General features: G+C 36.0%; 1 pseudogene; it reads left to right on the forward strand.

Annotated features, from left to right (window-relative positions):
- The first annotated feature begins 547 nt into the window (after positions 1-547).
- The window catches only part of LOC149801856 (dual oxidase 2-like), a 67,795-nt pseudogene continuing 55,997 nt past the window's right edge, over positions 548-12,345 (forward strand).

The following is a 12,345-nucleotide window of genomic DNA, read 5'->3' on the forward strand; positions in this document are numbered from 1 at the left end:
GTGCTTCATTGATTATACAAAAGAAATCAACAGTGGCGTTGCCACTTAAAGACACTTTAATTCCGTTGGACATTGTCATTCAACGATTTATGAAAATCTTTCAAAACATCATAACACGGTTATTCGTCAGCCGACTATCGTAAAATCATATTTAACAACAGTTGCATTTTCCTTTATCCCGCTGGACTAATGATCAGCGCAAAATCTGGGTGTGGAAACAGAATTGGTTCCATGCTTTGAGGGTTTAGGTGTTGTTCGTATAGAAAAGTCCATGACGCCAAAATCTGTAAATTTTCTTTTTCTTGATGCCATTGAATAATACTACTGGTATATTACATAATCATATCCTCATGCTGACTGCGATATCGCACGAAATCTCGCTTTCTAAACCAATAAGAGTTCAAACACGTAATGATCAAGTCGTGCTGAGTGAAATTTTTGTTCGATGCGGAGCAAAAGGTTTTACATACATTGGAATACGCAGCTCCATCAGCCGTAGATTTTTAGGGTATAAAACAATTCACCGCGTTGATTTTGCAGCTTAACAATGCTACAGGGAACACCATGGAGCAAATATAATGGTAAAAAAACATATGCTGAGTACAATAGCTGTGGACCTGCTAAACGGCTTGATATTCGACTGCATTGTAACAACCGACCGATGATATCAGAGGAAGCACCGTAGGAACCACCCGAAATAATTTTGTCTGATACCTGTATGAACCTGGAATGTTAGAACGAGGACAACATCGTGCTACAGCCCCTGTGTCGTCCGCTTATGTGTAATTACAATGTCGGAACGGATTGATACCCCAAGACAAGCAACACTTTACCATTTGGAGCCTATTTCTAAACGAGCAGAAAAGCCACACGATCGAGCATATTTACTAGAGCAATTGCAGTCGTTCCAGAGAATACGGAAGTGTCACCAAGAATTACTTTAACAAGTTAATGTATCGCTTTGCGATTCAGAATGTACTAGAGCATAATATAAATCATGAGATGGTCCAGAATCGCATGGTGTCCGTACGCTTAGGTGCTGATTTCGTAGCAAGTATACATCGCATGGTATCAAGAGGTGACAAACTTAGTTTGGTAAATCGGTAAACATCCATGCGATTTTCTAAGACAGTATAATATTTTCTGTATGTCCTAATTCATATCGCTGGCGAAGACATTGTACGTAAATGTCATCAGGACGAACTTTTTGCGCAACCACGGTTGGACTCCTTAACATTTCTTAGTGATTTTACCAGATCAAACCACTATTGAATACATTTTAAGTAACAGTCCCAAATTTTCTTCGATTGGTTTACCCTAATCTTCATCCTTATACATACCAACAATATTTTTATTAGTGTTTCTATACAACGGATGTCCTTTTGGAAACTCGTTGTTGTCAAATCGTTAAGAGCACAGTGAAGCCGTTCAGGATATCCCAGATTAACTTCAATAAAGTGTCCGTGGTCACTGTTGATGTAATCGCGAACGTGATTTTGTATGTCAACGTGTGACTGATCAATCCACTGAAACCCAAAGACAGGTAACGGCTGTGTCATCGCCCAGTCATAGGGCAACGGGGTCATACACCGCTATGTTTGGACTGTTTACCGATGACTCAATATTGATATTCCATCCAGAAGTAAGCGTTCGATAATCAGATGTTGGTTAATATCGGTTAGTAACTTGAACTTTGACAAAAACAGATCCTAAGCCATTCCAGGTGATGAGAACTAATTTGCGGGATCGAGCTTATATATGTACATGGCAATGTAAAAAAAAAGTTCTCAAACACATCAGTGAGCAAAAGCACAACAGTGCGCAGATATAGATCGTGACAGTCACCAATGTTTTTGCAATCGAATAGCGACAAAACTTTGCATGTTTATAATCATTTTCTGAAATCTCTTCACGTGACAGCGGCGAATTATACGCTTCCTTTGGTGGCAACTGAGCTCAGCAAATTTGTCCCAATCTCTCATTTAGTAGTATGGGTAAACACCTTTTCTCGTTAACAGGTCAGTGTCGGTGGCACAATATCGACTGATAATTTTGAAGTTTTCCACTGCCAGATTAGTCACAAACGTTTGAAATAACGACTTCTGGAACTATAACGAATCGATGAACTTTAATTGGCACAGCCGAAATGTCATGCATTTTTCCATGTTATTGGGAAAACACTCATTGGTGCCTTGACACCGACACTACCGTTTATATAATCAACTAATCATCATACCCATGCAGATTTTGCAGCTCTACCGCGTTTTGTCTTCTTTTGTTTGGGTCAATTCACAATCGTAAATTCCTTCTGTGATGTGCAGCTCTACTGTATGCACCAGTGATGTGATAATGGTAATGGATTTTGGAACTTTCAATCCCATCAAAACCTGTTTCACAGATCCTGCGATGACTGGCTGTGGAAAACTTATTAATATCATCGCAGGTCACAATAATGTCAGCGGTTCAATCGAGCTGCGTGTCGAATAGATTTTGCTGTAGCATCAAGCGTTTTAAGACAAACTTCAACCGAGTCCTTGTCACCATACAATCTTGGTGGTTTAGTTTGCCCATCACGCCTAACTGCTGTATAACAAACCCCGCATTGGACGTGTTTAGCAACTTGTGTGGTATTTACTGTATGGTTGTTGAGCGCGTTCGCCTCTTTACTTCAGGGTTAAGAGGCGGTAACTGAAAGTCCATGACGGTGAAACAAGGGACTTTCATTGTTCGTTCCACGGCAGTAAATTTGAATATATTTTTTCCCTGTTTGTTATAATATATTCCTCTGCGGTTTTGCACTGATCCCACTCTAGTAAAAGGCATTGTCAGTGAGTAGTTGTTAGGAGTGATGCAAGCAACTTCTGCATGTGTCAGCTAAGACACCAGGCGAGATTTTGTATCCATACGTAGTGCGATTGCGATTCTGTACCAATCATATTTCTCAGCAACAAATTTAATTGGCTTGCAATCTGACTAAAATCAGATATCCGCAATCCTACATGGGGTAATGTTCTAGTGACCTTTGAATTAACAGATGGAAATGCAGCTTCCAATAATATGAAAGTGAATTAAATGGTTCGGTACACATACATGCTCCTCATGAACACTGCAGTCTCCAGAGATATAAAACTTCATCGGATTGGCTGATAAAATGAGCGATTATGGTAATGACATAAGTTGCCAAAACATGACCTCAGAGCGGTCGCTCTCAGATCTTCATGAATAATATTAGAGATCTGATTTTAATCAGATTGACTGGGTTCGTTCACTCTGTCCATGTTGGAATAGTTCAAGCAGATTAAACCCTTTATCCCAAGGTAACACATTAAGCATAATAGATGGGTTAAGTCGTTCAATTTTACCAAAGTTGAATTAACCTAAGTATTGATGGTAATTTTGAGGCTAATTATTATTATCACTCGCTTGATGCAATGAAGACAAAATCACCCATTGAAACATCGAGCAATAAAGTTTTTAACCTTTATCACTGACCTTGGTGCAATCGACTTTGGTGTTGGTATGTAACTGGATCCACGAAATGGCTGATATGGAGAGATATGTTGCTTGACTTGTAAGTATCAGTCAAAAGTCCATTCTGATCGAACATTAGAATATTTTTAGAACGTCTCGAGAATATTGTCAGTTCCTTTGTCAATTTTCTTCATGAATGACCTTAGTATGTGTACGGTTCAGGATTGTGATGACACCTCTGTGAATCTACAGATGTGTAGTTTTAAATACATCCTTATTTGATGACTTTCGATAAAGTTGCATAACCAAATGTGCATTAAAAATATGTGATTAACTCCAGAGGGGATAGAGCTTTGTAACACCAATGTAATTCCAAAAAATTTATTTGACAACAGTTGTCGAGCGTCTTCAGTTAGTTTTTGTATGTGTGTGTATGCAATAGTTGTCGCGTGATTTTTTAATTCATTACTACGCGTATGAAATTTAAATGCAGGTACTTGTGATTGTTGTACTTTTTCAGGAACATGCTCTGCAGCTAGCAGATGCTATACAACGGCGGTTTTGTTCATCACAATAATGCAAATATGTCAGTTTTTCTTGCACCTCTTAGTATATGTATATTATGAACCCATGTAAGTGGTTATAGTAGCATCCCATATGGATTATCTGTTATAGCAACTTGATCCTGTGCAAATATTGGTCCCAATAATTCAAGTGTATCTGCTTTTTGCATGCCGCTTCATATTTGAATTCCATGCCGCCGAACAATTTATTTCAGTTGATGCACGGTCTATATGCTTATATAAGGGAAATCGTTTTCAAATTTCGACGTCCGTCAATGACTTGTAATTGTTGTACTCTATGAAGATTAGAAAATATGATCACTACAGTTCTGGCTATTATTTTGTTTATTTATTGTCTGTTTCCTCATCAGTATGTATTTCAACAGAGTGGTTGTTTGTGTAATCACATATATTGGAGCAGTCATATAGGTTTATTTCAATTTTTGCCTACGTGCAAGGTAAAAATCACGAACAGCTCCAGAAGACCGGCAAATATGATTATGCAGTTTGTTGTTGCTGTTGTTGTTGTTGTTGTTGTAGGGTTTAACGCCATTTATCAGCACAAGATAGGCTATACATGGCGGCCAGTATTAATGGTGGAGGAAGAACCCGGGAAAGAACCACCGACCCACGAGGAGCTACTGGAAGCTGTCTCACAAACCCACATTGACCTAATCTGAGACTTTAACCCACGCAGACAGAGGTGAGATGGCAGTGATCTGTAACGGAGAGCGCTTTAGACCACTCGTTCACTCGGGGCTCCTGATTATGCAACTTATCTCCAGTGGCACATTTAAGACATTTTAGAGCAACGGAGCCAGTACGTAACACCAGAAAATGTTTTAACATATTTATAAATGACATGCTTTGCTGAATAGTTTACGTTTCAGTTTATTTTTTGCAAGCTACTGTAATGGTCGGGGTATTTATTACTCTTGCGTCAAAATAAAACTCTATCTAGAGGAGAGGTGATCCTTGAGCAATTTTCCCCGGGAGAATGTAATCTAGATTGTAATTTTGATAGGAAGTAAGTGGGTGGTGCAGAAATTTCTCTGTGAACAGTGGTCGATAATTCATATATCATCGTATCAGTGTAGCGAGGTCATTTAAGTATGGGTGAAATAAACGTGATGTAGATCAGTTTATACTGTGCATTTTCTCATTATGGCCAAAATTGGCTGTTCTAGATTAGGACATAATGTAATGAGCAAACTTTTCATAAGTTGTTCAAAGAACTCACATAAATGGGTGTAACCATGCATAAATGAGAAAGCATTTAATTTCCTTGAAAAAATGTAGAAATTTGCGTTAACTTAATATGCATCTTGTGAATAGTGCGTCAACATATTGATGGTAACTGGATACTCCCGAAATAAGTTTTTATATTACCTTTAAATTGCAGTTATTGATAATAATGTGTAGGCATTCTTGAAACGACGCTTATTTGCGTTAATATTCTTTTCAAATTCAACATTGTAGATTTTTATTTTCTTTAGAATATCTTAAACTGTAGCTGTTTCTTTGCCGAATAGTTCTTCTTTTCTCTTCACTTTAGGTCTTGGCACAGAATCATACTCACTAATCAGACTAATTTTATCCTGTAAGGAAAGTTCAATCCTACGACACTTAGCTGCTTGTTCTAACATCTCGACATGCGAATAAAGACAAAAGACAGCCATTGTTTCTTAAATACCTGCATGTATTGATTTTTCTGCATTGAAAATCAATTGAGTAAATCTTGCCTTTAGAATACTGCTTTGTCTGTCTCCGCCCGCAAAGCACCAAAAGAGAGGCCGTATGTCTCGTTAATAAATGCCTGATCTTTAATGAAAAAGCAAACAAGCAAACAACATTATTTTGATCATGTAAACAAATGAATGGCATCAATCACAGTTAGATAACCAGCAGATCAACATAGTTCTACTCAATTGGCTTACCTACAATACATGTAAGTAGTACAGGCGCGTGGTATTACCTGCATACTGTTTTACCGCGACCATTTTTCCGGTGATATGTACCACGGTACCTTTTCACTATAACGGTACGACGGTAGTTTCCGTTAAGAACGAATGCAATGAAATTCCACAGTACTCACGTTGCAAATTAGTGCTATTAACATTTTGTCTTCGCTGTTCTCGACCAAATGATTCATAAATCATATTTTTTTTACAAAACAGAATTGTTTTTCCCCCAAATTTTAAATATTACAAATATAATTATATTTATGATCCTTTAATCACAAGTTCCACGTGTCACATATAATAAGGTTGTGCTAAATGGATGTTCTGATATTAGGGCCAAGTCAAATTTAGAAGGAAATAGGGATTAATAAATTAATGTGTTACTTTTCAGTTATTTATTAACGTAAATAAATGTGTTACGGATATGCATTATGTTGTATAACTGCGAATCATCATTCGATTTTCACATGAGGACTAGTTTTCGGGTTTAATCACGCAAGATCTGTAGTTCACCAATATTTTCTCGTTTGCTGAGTAAGTGCGTTTTATGTTTATTGGATGTTTCCTGACTCTCTCTCTCTCTCTCTCTCTCTCTCTCTCTCTCTCTCTTAGAAATATCTTGCCCGGGTGTTGACATCTCAAAGTTTTCATGTCTGTTTTATATTATAGTTGTAAATTGTAGGATTCAGTGTCAACAATTCCTTCTTTTATCAACAACTTCTCTAATGTCAGCACAGTGTCTTTTACAGGGAGTCAGCTGTAATGTAAGCTTAATCACCCCACTTTATTTATAGCTTTTAGGTTACAACTTATACAACAATTAAGTTACACATAGCAAATTCATCTACTATTATGTAATGTCGGTGAGTTGCAATTTTCATTTCAGCTGAGATATTTCTTCTTTCATCTCAAAATAATTTCCTTCTTCAAGTAATGTAATGGATATAATATGTTGTTAGCTTCCTGCAAATCATCATGTGATATTTACTCCAGTTAGTTACAGACTGAGATTTTTCATTAAAAGGTGTCAAGCCTCTACCCCAGATAATTAAATTGATGTCCCTAATATAATTGCGGTACACAATGGTACGTATCAAGGTATCTTCAGAAATACCGTGGAATACCATGCTACGTGTCGCGGTATGTTCAAACATACTGCTCTATATCGTGATGTAAAATGTTTCGTGATAACCAGTTCCAGTAAATAGCTTTAAAAGCTAGCTCTTTTGTATACTGCAAAGACTTCAGATTAGACTGATGTCAGCCGTAATATGTGTCGGCGCGCGTAACAAGTATTGTTTTAACCTTGCGTGCCACTTGGGCATTGTCAAGGGTTAATCTCACATAATTAACTAATACAATACATGTCAATACATGTACAATAATGGGTCTGTTCCAGAGTGCCAGAAAACGAGCAGCTAAAATATATACTCCAAGTTTACATTAGGTTTTGGTTTCATCGGTTTTTTTAAGAGTAAAATTGGAATTTGGGATAGAAATTTGTTTCGGTACTCGGAGTTTAAGGGTTTCGGTTTTTCGGGGAGAAATGGTATTTTTAAAGAAGGAAAACTTCCGGACTAAAATTGAATGTCAATTGGAGGGAATTCCTGTACATTGAGGTTTAGGTTTTGAGGATTTTCAAATTTTATGTATACCGCTGAATCGCAATATCAAATCACATCGAACACGGACAATTATGAAATGTTTAATTTGTTTGATTAATCAAGCTATCACAAGCACGCCATTAAAGCTGTGCGTATCAAAGTTTATGTAGCTGGTCTTTATCTTCATTAGGTTGTATTTAACATACGTATAGACACGCAAAACGGTAGTGTTATGATTTCCAAGTAGCTTTAGCTCGCCCTTGAAAACAAAAGCAAAAAAGGGAACGAATTGCAGCAGAGTATCGGGCTTGCATTAAAAGCGAATTTTGCAAGTAAACTGCGTTCTCTGTAGCCCTTGCTGTCTACCTATTTGATCAAAATACTTGAATCTGTGATATGAATAATAACGGCAAAAGGACAAGAAATGGTATTCGTCCAAGGCGTACGCTGGATGGGAGTTTCGCTTGCGACCGCTTCTGTGGACTAGATATTGTATCATATTTTCAAGACTTAGTAATGTATCCAGAGTCGTTATTCCGGACTGCCTATTGTATCGTGTATTTTTTATTCTGCGCAAATACTATCATGGTCTGTCTTCCCGTATCGAGGTGTCATACTTAAATCGTAATGTTTTGGGTTATTCGCTTTTAATGGCAATTTGAACAATGTCGTACCTAGGCAAATATGTTAATGAGCCTTGCTCAAGGCTACACACGGTAGATGGGAGTAAAATGCCTTAAATACTAAAAATATAAACCAGATGGAAAGCAAGGACTTAAATGCTGCATGTGAGGGTTCCGTAGAACCCAAAAGTGAGGCTAGTGTACATAACCGAATCAAATATCGTACATTGCTCACGAATCAAATTCCAAATGTATATCTACTAATGACATTGACACTTGATATGTGTATTGTTGGAATGATTTCTATGAGAAATAAATGAGGACTTGTACAATGAACCTTTGTGCGAATGTGTAATTACCGACATAATTTGCAGGTTTTGGTTTGCAATCTACGTCATTTTTGGAGTATCGTTAAACGACATAGCCAAGAAAAGCGATAAAATTGTCAAAATTCATATGCTATTGGATTTCGAAATATAGATAGAAGAGACGCTACACGGTACTTCCTTGCTGGCCGACAAGACAAAATATATGGTAATAAATATAGTATAATTAGTGTGTGGTGTAGAAACACAGACACAGACACAGACACACACACGCACATATCTGTGTGTGTGAGTATATATATATATATATATATATATATATATATATATATATATATATATATATATATATATATATATATATATATATATATATATATATATATATATATATATATATATATATATATATATATATATATATATATATATATATATATATATTCGTTTCTTCAAATCCATGACTCGAGTCTTTGTCATAACTTCCTGGAAAAATCAATATTGCAAGGCAAAGTCTGCGTCATGTTACTCAGCAGTTAGAACAGGAAGAACTGTTGTCTGCAGTTACACTTACCTTAGCAAGACAGGATTAAACTTCATGACTGGAATTCTTTGCACAATACTAAATGCAAAGAGTTTGTCATTCATATTCAATGTCGTTACCACGCTAAACACAGCTATGGCATGCGGTCAACTCAAATCAAACAAAATCGCACACACGCAGATAAACTTTTAAATAACTTCTATTTTCTTCACAAAATTGGATTAAACGTTCAGGTCAGTTCTTTATTTACTCGTATGTATATAATGGTTGTAGAGTACAAACATCCAAATTGTATCATGGCAACCGACATTTGCTGTAACTATATTCTACATATATTCAACACTGTAATCATACAATAAATAACGGATTCATTTGTGACAAAGATCCAAATTGTCAGTCTGACAAAATCACATAAACTTCACGATACTAATACTCAGCAGAATAAGTACAACACTTCCCTTCAATCAGAGGAATAATTAATTATGTGTAATGATCAATAAAACGATGAGTAACCTTGGATAGATGTGTTGCAGCTAGGTTTTACTGCTGAACGTACTTGAATGTATGTACAAGCTTACTAATTATATCATTGCTATTCAATTGTCTTAAATAGTTAGAAACGTTCCAGTCTCAGATGCAAGTAATGAAGCTCCACGTCTAAAACTGGTCCAATATCCTTCCAACAGTATTTTCAAGGATTAAGCATCTGATATGATTCTACAATTTTAAGACCAATTTCAAATATGTATGTATGTATGTATGTATGTATGTATGTATGTATGTATGTATGTATGCATGTATGTGTGGGTGTGTGTTACTTAAAATACAATATAGATCTGTCAAGAAACAATGTAAATTAATGATCTATCAATGCTCTCGTTTCAAGTTTGCGGGTGCAGAACTTCCGCTCACTGTAAACCAATTGCATAATTAGAGACTGATTTGTTTTGATGCATGGTTTAAATTATTTTAATTAGGCAAAAAAAAATATTATAGTTTTGCTATAAACTACTAGAGAGTATCCCGTCGTATAACTCATATCGTTGAACACTTGTGTTTTTAGTTACGATTCAATATCATAGCTGCAAATTAATCTTTTCGTGTGACTTATTGTTCCCATGTGGAACCGTTTTAAAAAAAAGGGCACAACTGAGTGAAGTTGGCTAATGGGATGCTTGGTAATGTAAAGATGACCCAGATACGCGCACGTATCAGTTAAACATGGTGAGAAAGATGGTGTCGCAAGAAATTGTTGGGAGCATACACTATAATAATTTTAAATTTCCAAGCTCCCGTCTTCATTTAGTGGTATCCAGATTTGAGACCCCTCCTGCTTGAGTAGTTTTCTCCCTTGTGACACTTTTTGAATCACCAATAAATTGAAAAGGGCAAAGAAACTTGTTCGATATTTGTGGTTTGAAACTGGCTTAAAATCCACACTCAGTTTTAACACATTTGTTTATTCGAAGGTGTCCTGCAAATAGCACGATGTGAAAGTCAAGCACAGACGAGAAATGTGTCCATACACCCATATCATGCAGTTAAAGGGCAATGTAACAGACAAGAACTGGCAAAATTTATTTTACGTTTTCCAAACAGAAACGAAAATGGAACTTCAGCTTGGTGTTTGTAAGTAAATCTTCATACAATACTTTATTTCAATCCTAACATTTATATAAAAAGGTATTAGACGATAATGAAAGTGACACGAACAGGACGTGAAACATTGCAGTTATCGGGAAAACTTTATGGTCCCCGGTAGATATTTCGTGAGCACAAAAAAGACATTCGAAAAAAAACCAGGAGTTGCACGTTATCTTGTAGACAATCAATCACTTAAGAGCTTGTGGAATACCTCAACACGCCTTATAGCTTTTTAATAGATGCCAATCAATATATGCATTCATTGTTTTGATTTCGTTATTGGTGACCAGCTCAAATTCAATTGCAATGAATAAGTGAGATGGTTGGTTAACATTTAAAGACAGCCGTGCAAATAAATCAACACTTCCTGGTAGTGAAATTTGGTATATATGTAGACTTAGTAAAGCCTGTCAGCAGGAGGATATTCCAGTTCCAAGTCGGATCAGAGCCGAGATGAACATTATTAAGTTACTTAGTTCTGCTTCTGTTGTTCTTCTTGCAAATGTTTCAACAGGTAATTATTATATCTAGATTTTGTATTCCTAAAATATTCAGGTTTGTAGCATACGTAACAAAATATGGGAAATTTTGGACCGAAGTTAATATTTTTAAAAACTTCTCTTCACGAGATCTCCAGGTGGGGACAAGATATCAAGTACACTAAGCTATACATTATTTACTTATGTACGTAACGCCTTTTCCTTCCTGCAAAGTAGATAAAATGACAATCTATCCAAATAATATCAGAAGCTGATATTTTAAAACTGGATATTGTACTGGTTGAAATAATTAGCACATGACAAAGAGCATGCCGTTAGGCATTCACATGTACATTTTGGCATAAGGACAATGCGGCTTAAAAGATAATTGCTGTATGTGTAATTTGAGGGGAAATAAACATTTAAGCAAATAACAAACAATCGACAGACGTTTTACCAGTATGAATTAGTAACAAAATCAGTGCATAGTAATTTCCGAAGGAAATTCGTTATTATTCACAATCTACGGTATCTAGTGTGTTCATACTCCTGGATGAAAAATGCTTGATATCTCCAACCAACCCTGGGTAACTATAACCGATAAGATCTTTCTTTTTGTTATTGCTTCAATGGAATAGTGTACATCTTTGGCAGAATAATGAATTATTTCAGATGATATACTTTTCAATAGCATTTTCCATATTGGTATTCATTTTACTGTTCTCACTTTTATTCACTGGTTGTCATATAATGGGTATAGAGCACAAACATATATATTTATTTCTGGCATCACACAGTTGTTGCAAATACGGCCGACTTGTACTATCATTAGTCTAAGTTTACTGAGTATTCGAGCTTTGGCTTTGTTGTTATTTTGTCAGATAGATTAAATCTTTTAGATATATTTTCCGTAAGAAGGTACATTTCTGATACAGTCCCACTGATAACCTTCCATTATTTATAAAGTGTTGGATGTTGGAGAGATGTACAATAATGTTTCTTATTAGTGCATCATCTCAAAATACATCTCAGCAAACTTTCTCGAATAGGTAAATGTTTTGAATTCACTTTTTTGCATGTTGTTAATATCTGACAAATTCTGAACACTTTGTTGAGTTTTTGGTTTGTTG

This window comes from Sinohyriopsis cumingii, chromosome 4 (assembly GCF_028554795.1).
Source record: "Sinohyriopsis cumingii isolate HCF-2022 chromosome 4, ASM2855479v2, whole genome shotgun sequence".
Lineage (NCBI taxonomy): Eukaryota > Metazoa > Mollusca > Bivalvia > Unionida > Unionidae > Sinohyriopsis > Sinohyriopsis cumingii.